At 43.0% G+C, this 17,488-nt stretch overlaps 1 pseudogene; it reads left to right on the plus strand.

Moving 5' to 3' along the window:
• On the plus strand, positions 1–2,961 carry LOC141424895 (PRAME family member 12-like; annotated as a pseudogene).
• The last annotated feature ends 14,527 nt before the right edge of the window (positions 2,962–17,488 follow it).

Raw genomic sequence — 17,488 nt, forward strand, 5'->3', positions numbered from 1 at the left:
ATGAAGACCCCACCCAGCCTCCTGCAGCTGGCAGAGCAGATCCTGCTGAGGAACGAGGTCCTGGCCATCTCTGCTCTGGAGAAACTGCCCAAGGAGCTCTTCCCTCCTCTATCCATAGAGGCATTAGCCAGGAGATGCACAAGGTCATGAAGGCTATAGTGCAGGCTTGGCCCTTCCCTGGCTGTCCCTTGGGTACCCTGATAAAGACAGGACACTTGGTGATCTCAGAAGGGATTGACCCCTGCTTGGCCACAGGTTCACCCTAGGTGAGTGTGCCTCAGGGAATCTGGAAAGCAGAGTGCTGGGTTCTATGGAAGACTGAGTTGGGGACACAAAGAGATGGGGACTGATGGACCAGAGGCATCTGATGCAGCAAAGGAAGAAATTAGAAAGACAAGGGCCATTGCTGAGGTCCACATAGGAAAGGCTTTCTGGGATGGAGGCTGAGATGGCAGAAGGAGCTGTACCTGTGTTCTCTCAAAGGCGATAAACTTGGGGACAAGACTGGATCTAATGGAAGAGGATAGAGACTAGGAATTTAGAGTTCTTCCTGTGAAACCCTGCCAAGTAGCCTTGGGCTAGGGGGCATGGGGGCATGGGGGCATGGGGCCCTGGGATTGATGCTTAGCACTTCAAGAAAAAAGAAGAGGAAGAGAGAGAGAAGGAAGGAAGGAAGGAGAGAGAGAGAGAGAGAGAGAGAGAGAGAGAGAGAGAGAAGAAAGAAAGAGAGAGAGAGAGAAAGAAAGAAAGAAAGAAAGAAAGAAAGAAAGAAAGAAAGAAAGAAAGAAAGAAAGAAAGAAAGAAAGAAAGAAAGAAAGAAAGAAAAATTTAGATGGGCATGAAATTGGAAAAGGGAACAGTGAGTCCAAGATAGGAGGATGGGGATTAAAAGCACAGGTGGATGCTGGGACCCTGACAAGAATCTCAGACTCTCACTGTTTTTCCTCAGAAGGCGGAGGCAGCAGGTGCTGGACCTGCAGTGTGCACACCAGAACTGGAAAGTGTGGTCTGGAGCCATGGCTGGGGATTGCACCACAAAGGCCAAAGTAAGAACCAAGCAGTGGTGCTCCCTCCAAGGATGGGAGTGAAGCAACCCTTGAGGCTGACAGTTGACCTTAACCTTGAACACTATGATCTGGATGAACTCCTAATGTACCTGTTTGAGTAGGTTCAGCAGAGGAAAAGCTTGATACACCTGTGTTGTAGGAAGATGCAAATTTGAGGTCTGTGCACCTCCGTCATCAGGGCATGGTCCATCCACAGGGTCTGGGGCCTGTTGGAGCCTGACTGGATGGAGGAGTGGTCTTGCACTGTCCCTGGTCTCTGTACACCCAGGGCATGTTTGCGCCTCACCTGGGTCAGATGAGAAACCTGTGCAAACTCTGCATCTCACAAATCTGTGTCAGAATACATTACTCCAGAGTATCACATGCAGCTTGTGGCCACCTTCACTTCTCAGTTCAGCAACAGACCTGCCTCCAACACATCTGCGTGAGTGGGGCCTATTTCTTGCATGGTCACCTGTTCCATGGAAAAGTCTCTGAAGAACAGTCAAAGGGGATGCATCCTGATGGCTGTCCTGGAGAGAATCACCATGCTAGGAAGACAGGTATGGGGACAGGTATAGGGATGGTGGGCTGTGAGTTCCTCCCTAGAAGGTGTGTTTTCCTCAGGTGGTAGAAAAAAGGAGAAGGGGACACCAAAGGAGGGAAGCACCTCCCACATCACACCTCACACATCACCATGACAGAACTGAGCTCCACAGCTGTGAGGAGCCTGTCCTAGGTCCCCTTCTGTAAATGGTGGTGGTGTACTCAGGTCAGGGAGGGAGTGGTGGGAAGGTGTGGCATTGGGGTTGGTAGTGAGGAGCAAGAGTGAAGCAAGGAGACAGTGATAGAGTCTATACTTGGGAAGAAGGAGCAGTGTGCTGCAACTCCACTGAAGTTTCTAGATCTTGCGTTTGTCCTTCCTGCAGGTCTCCATTGGCTAGAGCTGGACATTTGTGTGACAGTGAGGAGAAGGTGACGTGAGAGGGAGCAGTTACCCAGTCACACAACATTCTCTTTTCTTTTTTTTTTTTTTAATCATATGTGCATATAATGTTTGGGTCATTTCTCTCCCCTTCCCCCCACACCTCCCTTACACCCCTGCTCTCCCTCCCTCTCCCCCCCCACCCCTTGATACCAGGCAGAAACTATTTTGCCCTTATGTCTAATTTTGTTGAAGAGAGAGTATAAGCAATAATAGGAAGGAACAAGGGTTTTGCTAGTTGAGATAAGGATAGCTATACAGGGAGTTGACTTGCATTGCTTTCTTGTGCATGTCACACAACATTTTAGAAAGGCCTCAGCATAGGATGTGGTGACCAGAGAACACACCCTTTAACATCCAGCATCCTTGGTATCAATGATGTTGAGATGGTCAGGTTCACTTGGGTGTGAGTGGAAAATGTGTTCTCCAACCTCAAAGTCAGCTCTCCAACGTCAAGATCGTTCTTGACCATCCTTCATTTGCCAGAACAAATAACAACCCATTAGTCAGACCTAACTACTTGTTCTCTCCTCAGGTTCCTGAAGACCCCCTTGGAGTTCCTGTCAGTAACCCACTGCCACCTTACAGCATCTGTCCAGGTGTCTGTGCATCCGCCAGGTCAAATACCTGGGTCTGAGAGGAGTCACCCTGACCTATGTGCATCCTGAGTTCTGCTAGAGAGAGTTGCAGATATGCTGAAGACCTTGGACTTAAGGACTGTGGGATTAGGGACCCCCAGCTCACTGCCTTCCTTCCTGCCTGAGCCGCTGCTCCCATCTTACCACCTTCACTTTCTATGGGAACCACACCTCCATGTCTGTCCTGAAGGACCTGCTGCGCCACACTGCCATGCTGAACCAGTTGTCCTCTGGAGAGCTGTGGTGGGCTGGGGGCTGGGTGCACAGGGAGAGTTTCTCAACATTGTGCTGAGCTCATGGATACACTGAGAGTCAGAAGAGAACCCAGGGTGGTCTTGTTTGGGATTGACCTCTGCCCTCAATGGGGTAACAGATGCGTCTATAACATGGAGGGGTTTCTACGTTGTTATTGGATGGCTTCCTAGTTGGCTGCAAATGTCAAAAGCTTTCCTCTGAGTTCTGGAAAGTGGAGTCCAAGGCCTCGGGTTCTGGTACAACATAACTCTTGGTGGGCTTACAGGATCTTAACTTTTCAATTCCGTCCCATGTCTTCTGATAATTTTATTTCACCACAGACAACAATAAAATCGTCTTGGCAGAGAGTTCTCCACAGATTTTTCCTCCTAAACTTACCTAACTGGAATAAAAGAGATTCCCACTGTGGAAGCAGACATGCACACATGGACACCACAGACTCAGGAGTCTCTCCTCTCCTTTAACACTTTGCTCAGCCGATCCCATTGAAAGCACCTCTCACCAGACCAAGGAGGGAAACTCAATCTTGCCTCTAAATTTTTAAACCCCATTCACACAAACCCTTCAATCTTCTCCCTCCTGTGCCCCGCCCCACATCCTCTGTGTTATCAGAAGGGTCAGAAGAAAGTGCTTGTGGGCAAATGGACCTTCCCTGGCTGGGTGGTGCTCAACAAAGGGCCCCTGTGTGATGGCTGCTGTTGAGGACCAGGGGACTGGAGAGTGGGAGGAAGCCTGAGGGAAGAGCCTTAGTTTGCCTCTCAATGAGGACAGTGATGGCTACCAGCTGAGGGACCCTGGAGAAGCAAATGAGGTGATGTGTGTTTAGGGTATGGCATGGACTTGCAAACAGTGAGTACTCAGTAAGAGCACCTGTCAGAAGGGGTGGAGCATGCCTGTAATCTCAGCACTCAGAAGGCACAGGCACAATCCTCAATTCCAAGCCAGGCTGAGCAAAGTGAGTAAGACTCTTATCTCAAAACAAAAATTTAAAAATCCCACATGGGCTAGAAACATGTCTCATTTGGCTTAGTGTTTTTCCCTGGATTCAATCCCAGGTATGGGGACAGGAAGAGAGGCAAATTTCCTTCCTTTATTCCTAAGGGCTACCCCATGCTTCAATTCACCCTCCCTTCCTGTTAACTGGGAGGAGACAAGGTAATCAGGTACAGAACTGGACTCAACCTCTGCACGGGGCCTCCATTTAATCAGGATTTGTCCAAAGAGCAGAGATTCAGCAGGCAGGAGGGGTGGACATTGGGGCACAACTGGATTCGTGAGCACGTGGCTAATGTGGTAGAGTCTCTGCACACCAAAGGGGAAGCCCTGTACAGGAAACAAAGAAAGACAGAACCACCTGGATTCACCTTCAGGGTTCAGAAGATGGAAGCTCCCAGGCAAGGGCTTGTGCGCCCTCTGCTGGAGACTCAGGACAGGTGCTCTGAGTTTTACAAGAACCACTGTTTTGTGTAGTCGTTTACCAGCTCTTATGAAATCCTATTGAGTATTTGTGTTGTGATTTTGGTTGAAGTTTCAGCAAGGGTTTAATTTAGTATAACAGTGTAAAGCTGGATGACATGGGGGGGGAAGGGAGAAACAATTCTGGCTTGCCACACAGGAAATGGGGGTAAGACACATGTTCTGATGTTTGGAGATAAAAAAAACATGAATTGCTTTGAAAATTTTAAATTTAGGACTTTCAAAGAATGTAGCAGGATTTTGCAATAGTGTTTAACTTCCTTTGCTGGCTCAAACAAAGGAGGCTTGCTATGAGGATGTAGCTCGGTGATTGAGTGCTTGCTAGCACACAGGAGGCCTTGGGTTCCATCCCAAGCACCTTCCTCACCCATAAAAAAAGAAGAGGCAGGATTGAACAACAATTAAGAAATCATCTTATGTGTGGTGGCACCCTCTTGTATTCCCAGATCTCAGAAGACTAAGGCAGGAAGATTGTGAGTTTGAGGTCAGTCTGAGGAACAAAATAAGGCCCTATATCAAAAATTTAAAAAATGAATAAGACTTCAGAAATGACTTTAAACAGAAATGAAGGAGAATGGTTTTTATTTAATAAATATTTAGAAAAATAAAATTTTAGAGCTTGAATTGCTTTGCTTGTTTTTTAATAATGACTTGTTATTTGCGGGGGTTTTTTGGGGGGAGTGTTCTGGTATGGGGTTTGAACTTGAGGGTTTGTGCTTGCTCAACTGCTTGAACCACTCCTCCAGCTTTACTTGCTTATTTTTTATACAGCAGTTTTAGAATCACAGAATATTTGGGCAGAAGCTCCTCAGTTCCCACATCCCCTGCTCCACACAGGCAGAGCCACCCCAAAAGCAGCAAGTCTTCTAGATGGGACAATGGTACTGTTCATGGACCACAAGGATGCATCTTTGCAGGTTCATAAATAACCTTGTCCATAGATGACCTTGGAGCTCCTTCTTACAGTTGTACAGTTTATGAGTTTTGAAAAAAAATGTAATGAAAGAACCCACATTACAGGATCCTCTAGAATAGTTTCTTGTCCTGAAAATACCCTGAGCTGTAGCTGTTCAACCATCAGTCCTGCCAACACTTGCCAACCACTGTATGCTATCTCCATAGTTTTGAGGTTACAGAATAAAGAGTCCTCTCAGATTGCCTTCTTTCACTTGGTAATTTGCTTTAGGATCCCCCTGTCTTCTCTTAGCTTGATGATTTTCTATTGTCTGGCTGAACCATGGTTCAGTTACTCATTTCCCTACTAAAGGAAGTCTTGGTGCATGCCAAATGCTGGCAATATAGGAAGCAGCCATAACCATTCAGGTTTGGGTAAACATCCAGGAACTCCAGTGCTGCATTGGACAGCAAGGCTGTGGCTTGCTTTGAGACAATTTCATCAATCAGAATTGCCACTGAAATCCAAGGACTGTCCCCACCACACTCAGTTCCCACATCTGAGCATGGCAACTGGGAAGTGGTAGTAAGTGTTCATCACCTGCAGGTCACATGGAAACCTCTATCATCAGTGACAGCCACTAAAAGGAGAACTTGGAAAGACCACAGCTGGCTAAAAGTAACGTGGAAGACACAGCACTCAGGCTGCTGCTCTCACTGCCCGTGTGTCAACGTCCAGCCATCATAAGGGCTCATGAGCTGAACCTCACTTGTTTCCATACGTTTTCCCCAGAAATGCAGGACATCGTCAGTGTCAAACAGTCCCACAATGCACACAGAGCAACACCTTCCCTGGCCTTCCCTTCATCCCAGACCCTTCTCTAGAGGGTTTGGTTTAGTTGCCTCATTCCAGACCTTTCTGACTTCCTCTCCATTTGTCCATGCACATGGAAGCCTACATTTCATCCATCCTCCTAGAAAGGGTGTCTTACTGTGGGATGGTCATGGTGCTTTTCCCACTTAAGTGGAAGGATTGAAGGTCTGTCCTCATTCTCATTGGCTGGCACAGAGCATCCCATAGCTGAGGACTCAGGTGAGCTCTGTGTCTGTTTGTGGACATCTAGCTTCTTCTGATTTGTTGCTGTTATTGAACCCGTGGTCCTAAGGATCTTGACACGCTGAAGCTTCTCTTTGACTTCTCAAAGTTTTCTCCTTGTTCTCAGCTCCATCTGTGCTGAACCTTCAGTTCCCCTTCTCTGACAGGTTATTTCATCAGTATGAACAGACTCTCCACAGTCTTCCATTTAAAAGAGAAGCAAAGAGAGTGAAAAGAAACCTCCTTCACCTCCATGTCATTCTTCTCCTGCACACACAGCTTCTCCTCAGAGGTCTCGGCAATCCCTGTCTCTGTGTCTGGTCCCTTACCGAGGCTCAGTGTCATTTTAAGGAACTATTCCAAGTGCACAGAAGAATACGCTCAGTATATAAAATAACGTAGGTGCTCACACCCAGCTTTACTTGTATGTAAACAGTTGGTTCTACTTGCTCCAGATTTTCCTAACACCTGCTGCAACACCATCCCCTATCATTGAGCCTTGATCTGCCTCCTGCCCCAAAATATCCATGTTATAAATTTTCTTATATATCCTTAGGAAATATGTATTAGTTCAATTGTCCATGGATCAAATTAAAATGTCATGAATGGGTAATTGAATTTTGTTTTGCTTTGTTTTTGAGACAGGGTCTTGTTGTGGACTGCTGAATGGCCTCAACCTTGAGTATCTCCTCTCTCAGCCTCCTGAGTTTTCCCTGGAGTTTTATTTGGGGGCCTTGGTTCTTGTGTTCCTATGAGAGCTGACATGAGATGTGATTGAAGAAATAGGAAAGTTTATGAAAAGAAGGAGGAACGTGCCTCCACAGGGGAGAACGGCCATCTCAGAGAGGCTGGCTGTTACCACTTGTGATGGACTTTAAAGGAGACTGGGAAAAACTTTTATCAACTTATCAACACAGCATTGGGATTTTAATCAATTACATCTCATGAATCTTGCCACAGTCCTTCTAAGCCTTACCCTGCATTTTCTTGTTTATTTTTTTCTCCTTTACTTTTTTTTTAATTTTTTTGTGGTACTGGGGTTTGAACTCAAGGCCTCATAGTTGCTAGGCAGAAGCTCTATCACTTGAGCCACTCCACCAGCCCATGTGACATGCTTTTACCTTCCTGCTTTTGTGGTTATCTGTCCATTCCCAGCCCATGTGACATGCTTTTACCTTCCTGCTTTTGTGGTTATCTGTCCATTCCCAGCCCATGTGACATGCTTTTACCTTCCTGCTTTTGTGGTTATCTGTCCATTCCCATATTGGAATAATCCTTAACTTTCAAACAAAACCTTATTTTACTGTTTAAAAAAAGGGTTTTTTTTGTAGGCTTGGGGTTTGAACTCAGGACTTTGGGCTTGCAAAGCACGCACTCCACTGCTTAAGCCATACCTCCAGTCCATTTTGCTCTGGTTATTTTGGAGATGGTGTCTCATAAAACATTTCCCAGGGCTGACCTCAGCCATTGATCCTCCCAATCTCAACCTCCCAAGTAGCTAGGATTATAGGCATGTGCAACCAGCATTGCCCAGATCTTTGAGTTCAATATATTTTTGTCTAAGGTGTGGCAGGGAGATGGAGCCACAGAAGCTCGTTCCCTTCAGATACCTTCAGGTTCCTCTAATGGGGAGGAAAGGTTTGTGGCTCATGCTCCCAAGCCTTAGGCATGCAGTAGATTTGGTGTGTTCTCTCTGGTTACTTGGTAGAAAGGATTAAGGATGGAGAGGTGTAAGAGATTCCACAGTTCTGCTATTCCCAAAGGAATGGTGTTTATCCAGTCACGCAACTGAGATGCTCAGCTGGGTGGGGCTCAGTGGCAGAGCACTTGCCAGCATGCTGGAGGCTCTGAGTTCCATCCCCAGCTCTGCAAGGAAGGAATATCCTCTTCCTAGTGCAATACAACTGGATGGTTATTTTCTTTGTTTACTGTAATTTCAGTCTGTGAATGGTGTCTGGCCTGCAATCCCAGCTATGGTGAGGAGAAACTCTGGAGGATGCTAGTTTGAGGCAAGCCCCCAGTAAGAAGAGCAGTGAGCTATCTAAAAACTAAAGCAAGAAAGGGCTGGGAACATGAAGTAGGTGATAGAGGGCCGGCCTAACAAATATAAGGCCCTGAGTTCAAACCCTAGAGCAGCCAAAAGAAAAGAAAAGATAAAACAAAACAAAACAAAAAAACAGATAAAATCCTGGAGGTCTCCCTTTTCAGAAACTTATGAGATCAAACTCAATACTTACCTAATTATTTAAATGCTCATTTAAATATGTCTCTATACTTGTGCCTCATTTTTGATGATTCAAAAGAGAACAATGAATCCTGGATGGACAGAATACAGCTGCAATCCAGGACTGCGGAGTCAGACAGAAGAGGATGGAGAGTTCAATGGCAACATGGGCTTTACAGGCAGATCCTGCATCAACAAAAACACACACACAATCCAACACAGACTGATGTTTCAGAAAAGATTTTTTTAATAAGAATTACTTTTAAATCCAGAATGAAGAGAAAAATATGCATGTTAAACACTGGGTCAGGTTTTTGTCATGCAGCAGAAAGTGAGAGTAGTGAAATGAGCATTGCGTGTTTCTGGGCTGTAGAGAGAGTGAGCAGAGAGGTTTATGCCCCTCACCCTTCCCATCATCCACTGCAGCAAGGGTTCTATAGGTTAAAAATGCAATGGGGTCCCTGACATTGTCGGGGTGGTGTTCTCCTGCTGTGGTTTTTAGAACTGGGGTGGGCTCTGCAGGTCCTTGTGAGCTGTGGTCCAGGATGGAGCCTGTGGGGATGACCCGTGTCCTGCTGCTCTGCTGCGTCTGGCCTCAGGAGAGCAATCCTCAGTTTCAACAGAGCAGTCTCGCATTCCATAGAGTGATAGCTCTACTTTGCTTTTAGATATAAAATATTAAATACAGAATGTGAACCACTTTTTTTGCAACCTGCAGTGAAATCCATGGCCTTGCTCCTTCTGGACAAGCATTTTATTACTATTATTATTATCGTCGTCGTCATCATCACCATCATCATTTTATTTTTTTTATTTTTTGTTGTTGTTGTTATTTTATTTTATTTATTTATTTTTGTTTTACTTAGATTTTTTTTCTTTTATTATTCGTATGTGCATACAAGGCTTGGTTCATTTCTCCCCCCTGCCCCCACCCCCTCCCTTACTACCCACTCCACCCCCTCCCTCTCCCCCCCCCTCAATACCCAGCAGAAACTATTTTGCCCTTATTTCTAATTTTGTTGTAGAGAGAGTATAAGCAATAATAGGAAGGAACAAGGGTTTTTGCTGGTTGAGATAAGGATAGCTATACAGGGCATTGACTCACATTGATTTCCTGTGCATGGGTGTTACCTTCTAGGTTAATTCTTTTTGATCTAACCTTTTCTCTAGTTCCTGGTCCCCTTTTCCTATTGGCTCAGTTGCTTTAAGGTATCTGCTTTAGTTTCTCTGCGTTAAGGGCAACAAATGCTAGCTAGTTTTTTAGGTGTCTTACCTATCCTCACCCCTCCCTTGTGTGCTCTTGCTTTTATCATGTGCTCATAGTCCAATCCCCTTGTTGTGTTTGCCCTTGATCTAATGTCCACATATAAGGGAGAACATACGATTTTTGGTCTTTTGGGCCAGGCTAACCTCACTCAGAATGATGTTCTCCAATTCCATCCATTTACCAGCGAATGATAACATTTCGTTCTTCTTTATGGCTGCATAAAATTTCATTGTGTATAGATACCACATTTTCTTAATCCATTCGTCAGTGCTGGGGCATCTTGGCTGTTTCCATAACTTGGCTATTGTGAATAGTGCTGCAATAAACATGGGTGTGCAGGTGCCTCTGGAGTAACCTGTGTCACAGTCTTTTGGGTATATCCCCAGAGTGGTATTGCTGGATCAAATGGTAGATCGATGTCTAGCTTTTTAAGAAGCCTCCAAATTTTTTTCCAGAGTGGTTGTACTAGTTTACATTCCCATCAGCAGTGTAAGAGGGTTCCTTTTTCCCCCGCATCCTCGCCAACACCTGTTGTTGGTGGTGTTGCTGATGATGGCTATTCTAACAGGGGTGAGGTGGAATCTTAGTGTGGTTTTGATTTGCATTTCCTTTATTGCTAGAGATGGTGAGCATTTTTTCATGTGTTTTTTGGCCATTTGAATTTCTTCTTTTGAGAAAGTTCTGTTTAGTTCACTTGCCCATTTCTTTATTGGTTCATTTGTTATGGGAGAATTTAGTTTTTTAAGTTCCCTATATATTCTGGTTATCAGTCCTTTGTCTGATGTGTAGCTGACAAATATTTTCTCCCACTCTGTGGGTGTTCTCTTCAGTTTAGAGACCATTTCTTTTGTTGAGTAGAAGCTTTTTAGTTTTATGAAGTCCCATTTATCTATGCTATCTCTTAGTTGCTGAGCTGCTGGGGTTCCATTGAGAAAGTTCTTACCTATACCTACTAACTCCAGAGTATTTCCTACTCTTTCCTGTATCAACTTTAGAGTTTGTGGTCTGATATTAAGATCCTTGATCCATTTTGAGTTAATCTTGGTATAGGGTGATATACATGGATCTAGTTTCAGTTTTTTGCAGACTGCTAACCAGTTTTCCCAGCAGTTTTTGTTGAAGAGGCTGCTATTTCTTCATCATATATTTTTAGCTCCTTTGTCAAAGACAAGTTGGTTATAGTTGTGTGGATTCATATCTGGGTCCTCTTTTCTGTTCCACTGGTCTTCATGTCTGTTTTTGTGCCAGTACCATGCTGTTTTTATTGTTATTGCTTTGTAATATAGTTTGAAGTCGGGTATTGTGATGCTTCCAGCATTGTTCTTTTGACTGAGTATTGTCTTGGCTATTCATGGCCTCTTGTGTTTCATATAAATTTAATGGTAGATTTTTCAATCTCTTTAGTGAATGTCATTGGAATTTGGATGGGAATTGCATTAAACATGTAGATTACTTTTGGGAGTATAGACGTTTTTACTATGTTGATTCTACCAATCCATGAGCATGGGAGATCTCTCCACTTTCTATAGTCTTCCTCAATCTTTTTCTTCAGAAGTTTAGTTTTCCTTGTAGAGGTCATTCACATCTTTTGTTAGGTTTACACCTAGGTATTTGATTTTTTTTGAGGCTATTGTAAATGGAATTGTTTTCATATATTCTTTTTCAGTTTGTTCTTTATTAGTGTATAGAAATGCTAATGATTTTTCTATGTTGATTTTATATCCTGCTACCTTCCTATAGCTATTGATGGTGTCTAGGAGCTTCTGAGTAGAGTTTTTTGGGTCTTTAAGGTATAGGATCATGTCATCTGCAAATAGGGATATTTTGACAGTTTCTTTACCTATTTGTATTCCTTTTATTCCTTCTTCTTGCCTAATTGCTCTGGCTAGGAATTCCAGTACTATGTTGAATAGGAGTGGAGATAGTGGGCATCCTTGTCTGGTTCCTGATTTTAGAGGGAATGGTTTAAGTTTTTCTCCGTTAAGTATAATGCTGGCTGTAGGTTTGTCATATATAGCTTTTATAATGTTGAGGTACTTTCCTTCTATTCCTAGTTTTCTTAGAGCTTTTATCATGAAATGGTGTTGGATCTTATGAAAGGCTTTTTCTGCATCTATTGAGATGATCAAGTGGCTTTTGTCTTTGCTTCTGTTAATGTGGTTTATTACATTTATTGATTTTTATATGTTGAACCACCCCTGCATTCCTGGGATGAAGCCTACTTCGTTGTGGTGAATAATCTTTTTGATATGTTGTTGAATTTGGTTTGCCATTATTTTGTTGAGGATTTTTGCATCAATGTTCATTAAGGAGATTGGCCTATACTTCTCCTTTTTGGAGGTGTCTTTGCCTGGTTTTGGGATAAGTGTAATACTGGCTTCGTAAAATATGTTAGGCAGTTTTCCTTCCCTTTCTATTTTGTGGAACAGTTTAAGGAGGGTTGGTATCAGTTCTTCTTTAAAGGTCTGATAGAATTCAGCAGAGAATCCATCAGGTCCTGGACTTTTCTTTTTGGGGAGACTCTTGATTGCTGCTTCAATTTCATTTTGTGTTATAGGTCTATTCAGGTGATTAATTTCCTCTTGGTTCAGTTTTGGATGATCATATGTATCTAGAAATCTGTCCATTTCTTTAAGATTTTCAAATTTATTTGAATATGGGTTCTCAAAGTAGTCTCTGATGATTTCCTGGACTTCCATGGTGTTTGTTGTTATCTCCCCTTTTGCATTCCTGATTCTACTAATTTGGGTTTTTTCTCTCCTCATTTTAGTCAGGTTTGCCAGGGGTCTATCAATCTTGTTTATTTTTTCAAAGAACCAACTTTTTGTTTCATTAATTCTTTGTGTGGTTTTTTTGGTTTCTATTTCGTTGATTTCAGCTCTTATTTTTATTATTTCTCTCCTTCTATTTGTTTTGGGATTTGCTTGTTCTTGTTTTTCTAGGAGTTTGAGATGTATCATTAGGTCATTGATTTGGGATCTTCCAGTCTTTTTAATATATGCACTCATGGCTATAAACTTTCCTCTCAGGACTGCCTTAGCTGTGTCCCATAGGTTCCTGTAGGTTGTGTTTTCATTTTCATTGACTTCCAGGAACTTTTTAATTTCCTCTTTTAGTTCATCGATGATCCATTCTTCATTAAGTAATGAGTTATTCAGTTTCCAGCTGTATGCATGTTTTTTGTCTTTACTTTTGTTGTTGAGTTCTACTTTTACTGCATTGTGATCAGATAGTATGCATGGTATAATTTCTATTTTCTTATATTTGCTGAGACTTGCTTTGTGCCCTAGGATATGATCTATTTTGGAGAAGGTTCCATGGGCTGCTGAGAAGAATGTATATTGTGTAGAGGTTGGATGAAATGTTCTGTAGACATCTACTAGGTCCACTTGATCTATTGCATATTTTAGATCTTGGATTTCTTTATTGATTTTTTTGTTTGGATGACCTATCTATTGATAATAATGGGGTGTTAAAGTCTCCCACAACCACTGTGTTGGCGTTAATATATGCTTTTAGTCTTTCAGGGTATGTTTGATGAAATTGGGTGCGTTGACATTAGGTGCATATAGGTTTATAATTATTACTTCCTTTTGGTCTATTTCCCCTTTTATTAGTATAGAATGTCCTTCTTTATCTCATTTGATCAATGTAGGTTTGAAGTCTACATTGTCAGAGATAAGTATTGCTACTCCTGCTTGTTTTCGGGGGCCACTGGCTTGGTAAATCTTCTTCCAGCCTTTCATCCTTAGCCTATGCTTATTTCTGTCAGTGAGATGGGTCTCCGGTAAGCAACAAATTGTTGGATCTTCCTTTTTAATCCATTTTGTCAAGCAGTGCCTTTTGATGGGTGAGTTAAGTCCATTAACATTAAGTGTTAGTACTGATAGGTATGTGGTGATTCCTGTCATTTAGTTGTCTTAGTTGTTTGAAGGTTTGATTGTGTGTACCTAAGTTGAGGTTACTCTCTATTTTCTTGCTTTTTCTTTTCCTGTAGTTTGGTGCTGCCTGTCTTTTCATGGTTAAGTTGGGTTTCACTTTCTGTGTGCAGAATCCCTTGAAGAATCTTTTGTAGTGGTGGCTTTGTGGTCACATATTGTTTTAGTTTCTGCTTATCATGGAAGACTTATTGCTCCATCTATTTTGAATGATAGTTTTGCTGGGTAGAGTATCCTGGGGTTGAAGCTATTTTCATTCAGTGCCGGGAAGATCTCTCCCCAAGCTCTTGTTGCTTTTAATGTTTCTGTTGAGAAGTCTGCTGTGATTTTGATGGGTTTACCTTTGTATGTTACTTGTTTTTTCTCTCTTACAGCCTTCAATATTCTTTCCCTAGTTTTTGAACTTATTGTTTTAATAATGATGTATCATGGGATATTTCTATTTTTTCTGTTCTGTTTGGTGTTCTGGAGGCCTCTTGCATCTGTATGGGAATATCTTTCTCTAGATTTGGGAAATTTTCTGTTATTATTTTGTTGAATATATTACGCATTCCCTTTGCTTGCACCTCTTCTCCTTCTTCGATGCCCATGATTCTCAGGTTTGGTCTTTTGCTGGAGTCGGTGAGTTCTTGCATTTTCTTTTCACAGGTCTTGAATTGTGTAATTAATAGTTATTCAGTTTTTCCTTTAATTACCATTTCATCTTCGAGTTGTGAGATTCTGTCTTCTGTTTGTTCTATTCTGCTGGATTGGCCTTCCATTTTGTTTTGCAATTCTGTTTCATTCTTTTTTCTGAGGTTTTCCATATCCTGGGTCGTTTCCTCTTTAATGTTGTCTATTTTTGTCCTGAGTTCATTTATCTCTTTATTAATCGTGTTCTTTGCTTCACTTTGGTGTTTATACAGTGCTTCTATGGTTTCCTTTATTTCTTCTTTTGCTTTTTCAAATTCTCTATTTTTGTTGTCTTGGAATTTCTTGAGTGTCTCCTGTACATTTTGGTTGACCCTATCCAGTATCATCTCTATAAAATTCTCATTGAGTACCTGTAGTATTTCTTCTTTTAGATTATTCTTATGGGCTTCATTGGGTTCTTTGGCATAGTTTATCTTCATTTTGTTGGAGTCTGGATCTGAGTATCTGTTTTCTTCATTCCCCTCTGGTTCCTGTACTAATTTTTTGCTGTGGGGAAACTGGTTTCCCTGTTTTTTCTGTCTTCCCTTCCTTGCCCTTGGTGTTTTTATTGTCCCTGTACTGTGTGCAGTTAAGTATTTTCTGGCTTATAATAATAGGACTAGTGATATTTAGAAAGGAAGGATGAAAGGAGATGGAAAGCAAAGAAGTTAAAGGAAAAGGGAAGAACAAATAAACAAGTATAAAAAAAAGAAACAAACAAAAAAAGTTTCAAAGATATAAACAGGGAGAGACAGTGTACTATTCAACCATAAGCTGAAAAGGCATTAGAGAGACAGAGAGAAGATTGAAAATAATAAATAAATAAATAAATGAAAAAATATATATATATATAAATAAAAAATAAAAATAAAAAAATCTCCAAGTTCAATTGCAATAAAGTTTCAGTCTTAATAATTTTGGTGTTCGTCCCTCAGCCTCCAATCCTGGAGATGGTGCCTCAGATGTTGTTCTGTAGTTGTCTCATCAAAGGGGAAAAATAAAATAAAACAGAACCACACAAAACAAAACAAAAAAACCCACAGTGTCCCAAGTTCAAATGCAATACAGTTTCAGTAAGTTTTTCAGCATGCAGGTGTAGTTTGGTTGTTTTCTCATCAAAGGTAGGGAGAGAGGAAAAAAAGAGTCTGGAGACAGGTCTGAGAATGGTATCTGCAGCTGTGGCTTGCCTGCCCGCTGCTGTCAGCCTGCTGTTGCTGGAGGCGTTATTTATGCAGATCTCAGGGGTGAACTTAGCACTCACCTGGCCCCGCAGGCTTTGTTTACTCAGAGTTCTCCTGTGCAGGAGCCTCTGCTACAAGCTTTCCCCTTTCCAAGCACACTGGGAAAGGTGACACTGCACCTGTGTTCTCAGGCCTGTGTGTTTATTTACAGTTCATGTGGGAAGTGGGTCTCCCCCCTCTCCTGTGGAGTTTTCCTCCTACCACTGCTTTTACAAGCTTTCCTGCTCCTGATTGCTGGGCAGTGCCTCTGCTCCTGTCTTCCCTGCCAGGCCCGGCTTGTTTATTTACAGTTCTGTGAGGGATTCCCCTCTCCCCCTCTTCCGCACTCAGGGTGCCCCACCCTCTTTGCTATGTGTCTTTATTTTTCCTATTGCTTATTACTCAGTTTCTCTTTTTTTTTCCCCTGGGTGGGGGTCGGTCTGTCCAGGGGACTATGCTGATCTGGTCCAGGGTTGTTTGTGGGAGTACCGTGTACCACTTAGCTCACTTTGTGGTCCGTGTCTTCCCAAGCCATCTGGGCACTGGTGTCTGGTGGCAGCCTGGGGGCCCTCCTGGTTTCTCCGTTTAACATGAAGTGGAGATGCTCTGCGCATGCTGGAGATGTAGAGGAATCAAAGTTTTGCCTCTTCTGGGTGGTTTTTCCTGTAATGTGTATCTCCAGTGTCTCTCCAAGGTTTGACTTTAGGAGCACGCTTTCTGCTTCCTCCCTCTAGCCACCATCTTGGAATCCCTCGTATGTTGTTTTTTGGTTTTTTTTTTTTTTTGGTTTTTGGTTTTTTGTTACTGGGGTTTGAACTTAGGCCTCAGGCTTGCTAGGGAGTTGTTCTACTACTTGAGCCACTCTGCTAGCCCTGTTTTCTATTGGGCTCTTTTGAGATAAGTTCTGGTAAACTATTTGTCCAGGGATGGTTTCAAACTTCCATCTTCCTAGTCACTGCCTCCTGAGTAGCTAGGATTATAGCTGTGAGCCACTGGAGCCCTGCTAGTTTTTCATTTAGTGGAGATGGGGATCCACCTAGCGTTTCCTGGATGCCACACAACCTTCTGTCACTGAGCTCCATCCCAGCCTGTGCAGACTTTAAAGGAAGAGCCCTGTTCTGAGCCAGGCCTCTCAAGCTCCTCTCCCAGGGCTTAGTGTTCCAAGAAGCAGGATTGGCACATGGGAATGTCCCTCTCAGAGCTCGCCTTAGGCTCAGGGTTTCCACCTCAGTCAGTGTTTCCCACATGCTGCCTCCCCTGCTCCATGGCTTCCACAGTCACTTACTCAAAGATTGGAAAAGGGAAACCTATGGTGCCATTTTCTCCAGTCTCCTCCATCCTTCCTGGGCAGGGTAACATAGAAGGAACAGAGAATGTAGGGAGGCCGGGCATATGGGACTTCCCTTGCCTTTGTTTTAGGACCTCAAGTGATGACCAGACACCTTATGACAAAAAAGATGGGGTGAGTTTTCTTCTTCCAGGGTGGCCTGTATTTGCAGGAGCAGTGATAGGAAATGCATGGGAAGTAGCGAATATGTGCACAAGTTGGTGCTGGTGAGATACTCATCCTGCTACCAGCTGACACAGAGCTGTGGTTTGTGGCCCTCAGGTGCTGAGGGGAAGTGGGGTAAACTGAGTTCTCTTCCAACCATTGCAGAGCAAACACTGGTATCCTGAGTTGGTCCTTGGATGATGAGTGGGGATTTCTTTGGTCTTGGCTTGAAGTAGGCATCTCCCTGGATGCTTTCCAGGAGCCTCTCATTACAGATCCTTCAGA

Source organism: Castor canadensis, chromosome 7, assembly GCF_047511655.1.
Source record: "Castor canadensis chromosome 7, mCasCan1.hap1v2, whole genome shotgun sequence".
Lineage (NCBI taxonomy): Eukaryota > Metazoa > Chordata > Mammalia > Rodentia > Castoridae > Castor > Castor canadensis.